At 35.5% G+C, this 12,459-nt stretch overlaps 1 protein-coding gene across 1 annotated transcript in view; it reads left to right on the forward strand.

Annotated features, from left to right (window-relative positions):
• The window catches only part of LOC107739762 (cGMP-dependent protein kinase 1-like), a 142,057-nt gene that overhangs the window by 67,369 nt on the left and 62,229 nt on the right, over positions 1 to 12,459 (forward strand). The window lies entirely within an intron of this gene.

The raw sequence follows: 12,459 nt of genomic DNA on the forward strand, positions 1-12,459 counted from the left end.
TCAAGGAGAGGAACGTCTGTACTTCCTCAACAGACCACAAAAAATCAATTTTTTGGATGTTACAAAAAAGAGCGTTTGTTCAAAACAGTTGATTTCGATCCTTCGCTGGCTGTGCTGATTTAAATCTAGCGGTTCTTTTGTGTTTGTGTCGCAAGTTCAGTGACGCAGGTAGTGACGATTCTCTCCGGCCAATCCGTGATCAGCAGAGTTTATACGTCACGTTTTGGTAACGGTACGGTACGCTTGGAACCCCAACCGAGGTGGTACTAAAAAAAGTACCAGGTACCAGGTACTGTACCCAGTGGAAAACCCCCCAAAAGTGAACCGTACCGAGCCGTACCGTGCCGTACCATGCAGTGGAAAAGCGCCATAAGTGGGCTGTTAGCTGGAAGAAAGTGTGGTTTTGGACAAAGTGGAAGTCATCTGTAATAGTCCTCAAACCTACTGCAATTCAGGACTGACTGTGCACATTCATCTCCTTCAAAACCAGTCTTCTACAGCCAAAAGAGCAAAGAAACCTGTGCCATTGACAAAGAAATGCGCACCTTTTCTATGCAACAGCTGTGAATGACATCTATAACTACAGTCATTCTTAAAGATGATGACAGTCCAGGAAGTTTGGTTGTTGAAAGCAGTTGCCACTCTTTCCACACAAAATTCTGTGTGTGAAAAGAACTATATTTAGTGCTCCATAACAGAAGAGTGATAGCCGTATTCTGCTCAATGAGCCATAGAACTGGCTCTGGAAACCCAATTCTTTTTCCATGCTGAAAGAGTAACTGATCTGGACACAGATTACTGAACCAAACAATGAGGCATCACAGCTCTGGGGTGAACCAAGGATATTTGGTTGGCATGATGCGGTTTATCTTATTGATAAAGATCTGTGTAAATGTATATTTTTTGTTTCACATTTCTGGTCATTCACCGGCTAGACTATCTAACAATAGCCAGGTTTCCATTCAAGAAAAAAGGTTGAGGGTGTCAGAATATGTACTGATATAACTGATGGAAATGCAATTTGCTGATAAATTACAATTTCAATATTTTATTTGATTTTTTTTTAGATATATATAAAATACATCTCTGAAATTTTTTATCTATTGGCTGATGTCAACAACACAATTTCTGGTACATTCTTCATTATCAAAGAGTTCCAGTGTCCGTCCTCCTTTAACTATCTTCTGCCGTTGTGATAATGTCTCGCAAGATAACAAGAAGCTTCTCACAGGGATGATGAGTTCTGGTCAGCTGATGTGCATTACTGTGACTTGATTGGAAACACACGTTTCCTAATGAACATAATGAGCGGTTACAGTCTGGAGTGGCTGCATCACGGTGTGCAAAAGACATGGAGATGCTGAACTAGACCTCGTGTCTTGCTCTCCCTTTGCTCTTCTTCGCTCTCCACACCTCTTGAGATGTTAGTGTAGAAAGACTTTATTGAGTCTGAGTAGGGTCATGTGCCCTGATCATAACGTGATTTGTATGATTGGAAGAAGCGACAGGCTGTTCCTTGTAGAGAAAATAAGTCTTATAAAAACTTCTGGCTGTCATACCACTTAGCTTTACTTTTTTTGCTGAGCAAGTCTGAGCTCTATTAAGAATGTCTTTATTTTAGTCCCAGCTGCACAGGACTTAGCCATGCTCAAAGTCAATAGATTAAACCTTCATCATGTCTTCAGCTCCTCATTGTGTTAATGATATAATCTAACACTCTTTTTCCACGTGTGAATATTTTTTGAGTGATTTATAGACAGTTTTTAAACAACGTACTGGTTCATGGTTCAGGTTCAGGTTCACTGGTTCACTGTTTTTGTTGTTGTATGTACATGATTATGGAATTTGCATTTTTGGATCAACTATCCCTTTAAGTCCAGTTTTGTGCCTTTGTCTGATTTTCTTTTCTGTTTTTATGTTTTGTGATTCATTTCAGAGCTGGTTGGTTTGATTAATGGCATAACACGTCATTTGAGATTTCTTTAAATCATTATGGAGAAAAAATGGATGGGGAAAACACTCCCAGAACCAAGGCTGCTAAAAAAGTATGGGGGCATTGTTGCGCTCTGTTGAAGTTTAGCAGTCCCATAGATCACATTTCCAAAGTAAGCCTGATTCCTTACAAAAATGTACAGTAGTAACCTTAGTTTCAGCCACAATAAGATAATTAGTACAGTTATTGTTAGTTATGTAAATCTCTATGAATAAATAATGAATAATAATACAACCTATGCAGTTATTTCCCTAAATCCTGTTTTCCCCTTTTCCCCCATTTTAATATTTTTGGGTTCTCTTGTAATGGTTTAGTTAAATTCTAATAATCTAAAAGCATGTCTAATCAATTGAATTCATAAAACATTAAACATGTAATGGCTTATTAAATTGTCTCTTCAGAAATTAGTTTATGATTTAATACAACTTTATTATCAAAAATGGTTCTTCTGTTCAATAGTAATACATTTCTGTCACAATTTCTTCAAGTTAAACTGAGTGTTTATTTTAATGGTTTGTCGTGAAGACCTTTGAGTTTCTGCTTGTATCTGACCATAGTTTTTATCAAATGAAATCGTGAAATGCTGGTGAAGTTACTCCCAGAGCAGCTCTGGAGTTGAAGTTCATGTGTCCTCATATAGTGAGACAATATGCTGGATTTGCCAAATTTCGTGACATTCCACATTATACTGTAAATTCCATTTTTATGGTTGGATTCCATGATTCCCATCATGTTTTTTTGCATCTTTATTAGCATCGGTGGTTCCATGAAGAACCTTTAACATCCGTCAAACCTTAAAAGGTTTACAAAAGGTTTTTCAGATTACTAAAATGTTCTTTTTACTAAGATAAGATGGTACTTTTAACTGCTCAATGAAAGGTTCATTGGGAAACCAAAAATGGTTCTTCCACTGCATTGCCATGAAAACACCCTTATGGAACCTTAGTTTTTATACCTTATCCAGACATACCTTATTCTGACATGCATAGCACGAAGCATGCATCCTTATGACATTAAACCGATTCGTCCATTAAAACACAGCACATTCACATGTAGCTAATCAAGTCAGCTGCCTTTGATCAGGAAGCGAGCTGGTGAAAGGGGATGTTGTCCACGATTTGCTTTCTCTCCCTCAACAGTTTATGAAGAACACCTCTCCAACATCCTGCCAAGCACTTAACTGCTTACAGGGCTTGAAGCTCATGTTGCGAGGCCTGTGTTATATCAATTCACTCCTTGTAAAACAGGGGGAGGCAGGCAGAATCCATCCCCTGCTAGGCAGTGCTATGTAAACATGCCAGGAGCCAACCGAGAGGAACTAACAAAGGTACTCACACTGAGGCAGATGGAATCTCATGCACTGCGTTCATAGATCGTCTCAGCGTCTGACGGCACACACTGCCCAGCGCACATTCACTGGCTATCTGGTGAATACTGGCTATCTGTCTGAATTCACCAGCTAAACTCTGATTGACTGGTTTTTATGCACCTTTAAAAAAAGTGTAGACAAGATTATTACAAGGTAGTAACAAGGTTATGTTATTCTTTCAGTTTTTATTCCTATATTAGTTTCTGTTTGTCTTTTCAATTTGGTTTTACTTTATCGTTTTTAGTTTCAGTTTTATTCTTTTTTTTCTAGTTTTAAATTTAATTTTTAATTTTAGTTTTAGGTTTTGTATTTTAGGGCTGCCAAAGTTAATGCACTGGAATTATATAAAAAAAATTTCCGCTGTTAAATTTCTCAGTCTAATGTTATTACTATTTAGCGTTAATGTGTAGTGTTGAAAAGATTTCATTCTTTTTTGTGAACTTTTGCCTTCAGATCTGTCTTAATTCTTTGTTTCATAAATCCAACAAGGTGGATATTGGTCCATAGTAACATCATATAGTTCCTGCAGATTCGTCGGTTACACATCAATGACGTGAATCACCCGTTCCAACACATCCCAGAGGTGTACTCTATTAGATTGAGATCTGGTGACTGTGGAGGGCATTTGAGTATAGTAAACGTATTGTCATGTTCGAGAAAACAGTTTGAGATGATTTGAGCTTTTTGGCATGGGGCATTATTCTGCTGGATGTACTGTAGGCATCACAAGTTGAGTTCACTATGGTTATAAAGGGTTGGATAGTAGGGTCAAAATTTGGCTTAAACAACATGAAAGCATGGATCCACCTGGTTCATGGTGGTGTGGTGGTGTAATAGTGTGAGGGATATGAGTTCTGTTCTTGGCCAAGAACAGAACTCATGTATGCTGTGGCATTGAAACGATGCTTAATCGGTTCCAAAAATGTGCCAAGAAAATATCCCTCACACTATTACACCACCACACCACCATGAACCAGGTGGATCCATGCTTTCATGTTGTTTAAGCCAAATTTTGACCCTACTATCCAAATGTTGCAGCCGAAATTGAGACTCATCAGACCAGGCAACCTTTTTCCAATCTTCTGTTGTCCAATTTTGATGAGCCCGTGTGAACTGTAGCCTCAGTGTACTGTTGTTAGCTGACAGCAGTGGCACCCAATGTGGTCTTCTGCTGCTGTGGCCCATCTGCTTCAAGGTTTGATGTGTTGTCCTTTTAGAGATGTTTTTCTGCATACTTCAGTTGTAATGAGTGGTTATTTGAGTTACTGTTGTGTTTCCATCAACTTGAACCAGTCTGGGCTGCGTTTCTCAAAAGCATCATAAAAAAAAGTGAAAGTGAAGTGACATATGGCCAAGTGTGGTGACCCATACTCGGAATTAGTGCTCTGCATTTATCCCATCCAAAGTGCACACACACAGCAGTGAACACACACACACTGTGAACACACACCCGGAGCAGTGGGCAGCCATTTATGCTGCGGCGCCCGGGGAGCAGTTGGGGGTTCGGTGCCTTGCTCAAGGGCACCTCAGTCGTGGTATTGAAGGTGGGAGAGAGCGCTGTACATTCACTCCCCCCACCTACAATCCCTGCCGGTGCGAGACTCGAACCCGCAACCTTTGGGTTACGAGTCCGACTCTCTAACCATTAGGCCACAACTTCCCCACAGTAAGTAAGTTGATCGTGGAGACCATTGGTGGCAATGGGCCTACGATCTACTTAGGCTCACGATGCTTTTGGGAAATGCAGCCCTGGCCATTCTCCTCTGACCTCTGGCATCAACAAGGCATTTTCACTCACAGAACTGCCGCTCACTGGATATTTTCTCTTTTTCAGACCATCCTTTGAAAACCCTAGAGATGGTTGTGCGGTAAAATCCCAGTAGATCAGCAGTTTCTCATCTCATGATCTTTAGAAAAAAAAGCTTCATTCCTCAGACTCTATCTACTTCGGTAGGTAAACTATTTGGATGACTGGTTTTCATGATGTGTGGTGATGATAATTACTTTAGTTGCCATGGACTACACAACTACACAGGGTTTGACTGAACAAACTTTAACTTGATTACTCTGCTAAAGCTGTGGTCACAGTGTGTGTTTGAGATGTGAATGTGTAAAGTCAAGACCTTCCCTCAGCGCATAAGAGAAGTGTGTTCCAGTGCGTTAATTTCTAATAATTCACATTGTCATATCACCTCTATGATTATTTTTGGTTTGTTGTTTTTGGAAATCAGGTATTTGTAGGTCTTGTATTTAAAGCATACACATATATAAATACATGAACATAATTATATAAGAATTCAATCATTAAACAGTTAATCATGGATGCTGATTTAGTCATACTGCACTTCTGCTTGTGTGATATTGCTCATATATAATATACCTTTTTATATTTATTTATAAATTATATTAATAAAAGTGAAATTATTTGCACTTTTTCTGTGACTGAATTTATTTATCATCTGACCTCAAAATAATAAGTAATAATAAAAAAAAAAGTCATGTTCCCTGTAACTGTAATCACATGTAACTGAATGAAATACAGAAAATATGTAATATGAAAATATGAAATATACACTACCGTTGGGGTAAATGGATATTGCATTTAATTGATCAAAAGTGATATTAAAGATGTTACAAAAAAAGAATGTTACAAAAAAAATATGCTGTTCTTTTAAACTTTTTATTCATCAAAGAATCATGTGACACTGAAGACTGGAGTACAGTAATGATACTGAAAATTCAGCTTTGCTTCACAGGAATAAATTACATTTTAAAATATATTCATATACAAAATAGTTATTTCAAATTGTAATAATATTTCACAATATTACTGCTTTTACTGTATTTTTGGCCAAATAAATGCCACCTTGGTGAGCAAAAGAGAAACAATTATACAAAATAAATAAATAAAATAAAAATAAAAAATAAAAAAATACACCCCGAACTTTTGAACAGTGGTTTGTGTATTTATACAATTTTACAAAAATAATTTTAAATAACAAAAACAGTATTTCAAATTATGCAAATGTATTAATTGTATTTAAAATGTGATTTAATTAATAATAATTTATTATATTAAAGTCAATCTAGAACAAATTTAATATTCAATAACCTTAATGTATTTGTAAACATTTGCATGACTCTAAAGTTGTTCATGTGTAAAATCCTAGATGCTTTATATGTTGTCAATGTGTTTCAGTGTTTGACCACAGTTTATGTACAACTAATGAGATCACGTTGAGTATACAGACTCAAACGGTGACGGCAGTTTGTCTTGTTATGCTTACTTTTCCAAGGGTGGTCCAGTCTACTTACTAGAATATTGTTCCAAAATGACAAACACATCACAGAAGCAGTTTATGCTTCTATTGAATGATGTGACCCAGAAACATTTACTGTTTCTCTGAGACATCTTTGTCAAACTGACAGATTGGACAGTATTCATACAATGCAAGTGTGTTTATCATGGCTGTGCATCACAAAATGTCTTTTGTTTGGACAATTTTTGTAATAGGTATTGTGAATCTTCAGTTGGTAACTTATTTGCACCCCGTTAGGGAACTGAAAGTCTTTATTATTCCAAGTAATAGTCTTTCATATTATTCATGATGTACTCAAAGCAATTAAAGTTTTCCATTGTGGTGTGTTTGGTTCAGTGTAACAGGCCCACTTCTCAAAGCGGCAGTACCGTGTCTGTTTATGAAGTCTCCGTGGTGTTCAGACAGAAAGTTAGAGGTGCTGTCGACTCAGTATTTGGTAATATAAATGTTAATCTCTCTGAGTCCAGACACATTTAAAACATTGCCTGGAAACACACTGTTATGTATGGAAATCGTTCAAAGTGGGAACGAGAGGGAAGAATCGTCCCTTTCACTGAGAGGGAGAGCATAAGAATGAGTGTGAAAGTGAGATATCCACTGTTCTGCAAAAACATGACCGTCAAACGACATCAGAAGAGAATGTTTTAGAGACACAGCGTGAACAAAACCACTGGAAGTGTGCGAGTTTTTACAGCAAATCTCAGAATGTTAAAGGCCAGCACTCAATCAAACTCTACAATATTTTGTTGAAAATTGGTAGAAGCTAGATAAATTAGGTAGGTAACAACATGGATGGGTAGCATGTCATGATATTGTGTTGGGTCCAGGATAAGGGCGATTTTCGTGATTACCTTATTAAATATATCTTTGATGCTTTTTTAATGTCAAATATTTAAAGGGGTGGTTGATTGCGATTTCACTTTTTTAATGTTAGTTAGTGTGTAATGTTGCTGTTTGATCATAAACAATATCTGCAAAGTTACGATGCTGAAAGTTCAATGCAAACGGAGATATCGTCTTTTAAAATTCTGGCAGTTTAATGCCTACAAAAAACGACTGGTAAGGGACTACAACAAGTAACTTCCCGGGTCCGTTACATCAGCAGAGAGGTGTAAAATAAAAGTAAATTATGTGAAAAATAATGCGTTTTTTAACAAACGAAGCATTAACACATGTTAGACTGCACCCCATAAACACAATCAAGCCTATAAAAAAAAACAGTCAACCACCCCTTTAAGTTTATTCAAATTATTCAATCAATCAGAACTATCGTCTGTTACCACTAAAATGCAGACCAATAAATAGCCTACTTTAAGTATAGACATAATAAAATAATAAAGAGGAACTCAGGGTAGGGATGAAATCTTATGACAAAAATCGTTGTCGATTATTGTCCTTAATATTGGAATATATTGCGAACATTTGTTTGGAGAAATGGTATTTTCTTGACCTGAGAACCATTTATGAATTGATTAGTTTTTTCTTTATTTTTTATGCTTTAGAAAATCAAGACTTCACATTTGGTTGTCTTACTAGCATGAAAAGCATGAAAGTGGCTAATGCTGCATTCAACACTTTTTACCATTTCACTTTAATCGTGACAGCTGTAATCACTTTAATTGTGCAAGCACTCTAACTCTGGAAACGCACCCCTGGTTGAGTCCTGAAGCAAAACCAGTTAAGAAATACATAGAACTCTGCGCTCAAACTACAACTGATGGTGTTTGTCTGGCATATAATTAGGAAAAATGGAAAAGCTAACGCTCAGAAAAAAAAGCTGCAAGTAGCAATTAGTAGAATCAATTGGGTAAAGGAAGCTAGCGTAAAGAAATGAATGAAATGGACATAATTAGTGTGTTTGTAATTGAAAAATCAATCCAGAGTTCCAGATTTTGCTTTGTTTTTTCCGATATCTCTCTACAGAGCTAATTATCAGTAGACTCTTGTAACTGTTGGGAGTTGTGTAGTTAGTGTGCTGGATATTCCTCTAATATAATGCAGCTCAACATGGGGTCAGTTCATATTCTTGCTAAACTAAGCAATTTCTCTGGGAGTCATGGGCACGTGGACCAAATGTGAATAAACCACAAGCACTGCTTAGACAAATACCATCTTTACCACATTTATCGCTTTTGAAAACTGTAGGGTGGATTGGCACAAAAGCAAAATGACTTGGCAAGCAAATTTGTTTTCTGCATCGGACATCTGTGTAAAAAGGAAAATTCAGCTTTTAGCCCGTGGTTTTTTGCATTGCATTTAATTACTTGGTGACAAGACTGTTACATATTTATTTACATTTTGTGAATTTAAAAGATAAAAAAAATGATTCATTGATTTTGCATTGCATTTAATTTTTAGATCACAAGAACTTTACAACCCTATTTATATTTTGCACTTTATTAAAGCATTACAAAAGAGGACAGAAAAGTATATAAAAACACAAATCCATTGGTTTTGCATTGCATTTAATTTCTAGATCACAAGATCAAATCTATTTACATTTTGCAAGTCTATTTCGTTTTTGCAGATTTATTTAAAGCATTACAAAAGAGGACAAAAAAGTAAAAAAATTAAAAATAAAAAAATTTCAAATGTTAAATTTTTTTTGTGACTTAATTCAAAATATTACAAAAGAGGGAAAATAGACCCATTGGTTGAGCTGTTTATGAAAGAAAGGTTTTTAAAGAGGTGGTTCATTGCAATTTCACTTTTTTAACGTTAGTTAGTGTCTAATGTTGCTGTTTGAGCATAAACAATTTCTGCAAAGTTATGAAGCTGAAAGTTCAATGCAAACGGAGATATCGTCTTTTAAAATTCTGGCAGTTTAATGCCTACAAAAACGGCTGGTAGGGACTACAACGAGCCCTTTAAAGACTTTGCCTAAAATGTTAAAAACAGCAAAACGTACGGGTCTTCGAGGAATATTTACTCCCCACATGGAGAAAGACTCGGGGTGAAATGTGGTGATGGGGTTGATGTTTTGAATATTGCACATTCAACAACAAATTTTTTGGCAACCATCCATCCCATAACGACTCAAAATGCAATTAGCCACAGACACTTCATGCATGCAAAGTTTAGTGAGCTTTCACCATAGGGATCAAAATTTTAGCTGTTCATAATGAGGGAGAATAATAATAATAGGCCAGAGAAGCAAGCACAAGCTCAGAGAAACTAGCTGCTGACTCGAAACTATTTGATCATGTTAGTCTTTCTCTGTTTACACCTGGATTTAACATCAGGTGTTAGATAGAGATAGATACATGTGTCTCCTGTCAAGACTTTAATCGGATTTCATGCGGATTGTCTCTGGTTGTATGACTACGTACATCACATGCACCATCACTGTATTTCTGCATATAGCTACAATGACAAATATACTTGAATTTCTTACACTTCTTTATTTATTCAGGTCTGTTTGGTTCTATTTTCAAAGCCTGTCAACTCAGAGACCATTTAAAATCCAAGCAAGTATGTTTACGCTACAATTTGTGTTGTAGTCTCATGCGTTAAGGCATTTTGGACCCTATTTAGGTGTGTATTTAGCGCTTGTCCCCATGTGGCCAAGTAACCCAAGATGGATGATAGTACCGGGTTTAAACAAGGCCATCTTTTATTAGTCTTTCCCCTTGGGGCTTCTGAACATTTGGGCAACATTGGATAAATTGATAACTGAAAGGCACAGATAAACATGTCTGCTGTTTGAGATGCTCTACAGATATTGATTATAATGACCTAACAGATAACAGAGGATCTGTTAACCCATATGTTAGACAAGCAGTCTAGATTAATACAGATGTAAAGATCTCTTCAGTTAATGGGTTGCTCATGCCTGGAATCGAACCTGCAGCATTTGAAAGCTCTGAAATTATGGCCCTAAGCTGCACAACATTAATTCTCTGTTTCCATTATGTTCATACTGTATATGGATCAGTTTACTCAAACTAAAAAAAAAAATTACTTAATAAGATAAATGTTATAACTGAAATAAAATAAAATATGTATAAAAAAAAATCAGATTTATTTTATTTCAGCATAGTCAGAAGGCAGCATTTTTTATTTTTATTTATTTGAACAATATACTAAAATACGTAAAATTAAAAATAAATAAAACTAAATTAATAAAAGCTATACAGACATATTTATAAAAAAAAACAATAATGATGGAAATATGCAACAAAATTACTAAAATCACTAAAACATTAAATTAAAATGAATATGAAAAATGAGAATATGAAAAAAAAAATTCAAAATATGAATCAACACTAAAATGCTAAATAGTAAATGCTACTAAATGTGATACTAAAATAACACTGATACACTGAAAAAAAGAAAAAAAGGGTAGAAAATGTTTTATTCTTAAATTGCTAGTAAATTTGACTAAAAGTTACAAAGAAATGGCAAGTAATACATTGAAGAAAAACTGAAATAGTATTTTCCTGTAAAATATACTCCAGTAATCTTTTTTATTTACAACATACAAAAACGAATTTACTATAGTGTATGGATGACTTGGCAAGCTAATTCGTTTTCTACATTGCATATCTATGAAAAAAGGAAAATTCAGCTCTTAGTCCATGGTTTTTTGCATCACATTTAATTACTTGGTGACAAGACTGCTACATATTTATTTAAATTTTGTGAATTAAAAAAAAATGACTAGTAAACTTTCAGTGATTTTATTTCACAGCTTTATTTAAAAAAAGCTTTGAATCTGCATGAAACTAAAGTGTGTAGTGGTATAAACCAGCACCTTTTAGAGAGAACGCTCAGAATTATTAATGATCTCTCCGGTGAGTCTCTGGACTCTGAGACCAGTGACGTAATCTGATCTTGATCTGTTTATTCAGGCGTTTAAAATTGCCTCAGCTGGAACGTGTGAAGTCCTGAATCTCCAGCCCTGGTCTTTTCTACACAGTTGAAGCGTGCCATCTGTCCTGTTTGCCGTTCAGATGGATTCCCAGGTGCATGTGCTTATGAGGCTGCACCTCCACTACATTATCTCCCTGGATGGTAATTAGTCACCACCAGTCAGGACCGCAGGTCACCAGATTCCTGTGTAGCGCTTCAGCTATCAGGCTTCACTGCACTGCTATTTATTGACAATGCTGCCTCGCTTAGAGTCTAAGAGAGGCAAAATTTTAAATGTATAATTGTTAATGTGTTAAATATATAATATTAGTATTAGTATTAAATGATACTATATTACAAAATTAAAATACCTGTTTTCATAATTGTAATATATATTCCTGGGTCTTGAGTGTCACATGATCCTTCAGAAACCATACTAATATGCAGCTTTGGTGCTCAGCTGTTATCAGTTATTATTGGTGCTATATTATTAATAATGATTATTATTATATATAAATCTTACTTATCCCCAAACTTTTAAATGGTTCATAGTTTCCACAAAATATTAAGCCACATAAACGGTTTTGAACATAATCAGAATAATCATAAATATTTCTTGAGCAGCAAATCAGTGTATCAGAATGATATCAGAATGATTTCTGAAGGATCATGTGACACTGAAGACTGGAGTAATGATGTTAAAAATGTAGCTTTTCCTCACAGGAATACATTACATGTTGAAATATGTTCAAATAGAAAACAGTTTATTTTAAATTATAATAATATTTCACAATATTTATATTTTATACTATATTTTTCATCAAATAAATGCAGCATAAGAGACTTAGTGAGCAAAAGAGACTCCTTTCAAAAGCATTAATAAATCTTAATTATTCCAATTCTTTTTTTTTTTTTGCCTGGTAGTG

The sequence above is a fragment of the Sinocyclocheilus rhinocerous genome, unplaced genomic scaffold (genome assembly GCF_001515625.1).
Source record: "Sinocyclocheilus rhinocerous isolate Xijiao unplaced genomic scaffold, SAMN03320098_v1.1 scaffold2994, whole genome shotgun sequence".
Taxonomy (NCBI): Eukaryota; Metazoa; Chordata; class Actinopteri; order Cypriniformes; family Cyprinidae; genus Sinocyclocheilus; species Sinocyclocheilus rhinocerous.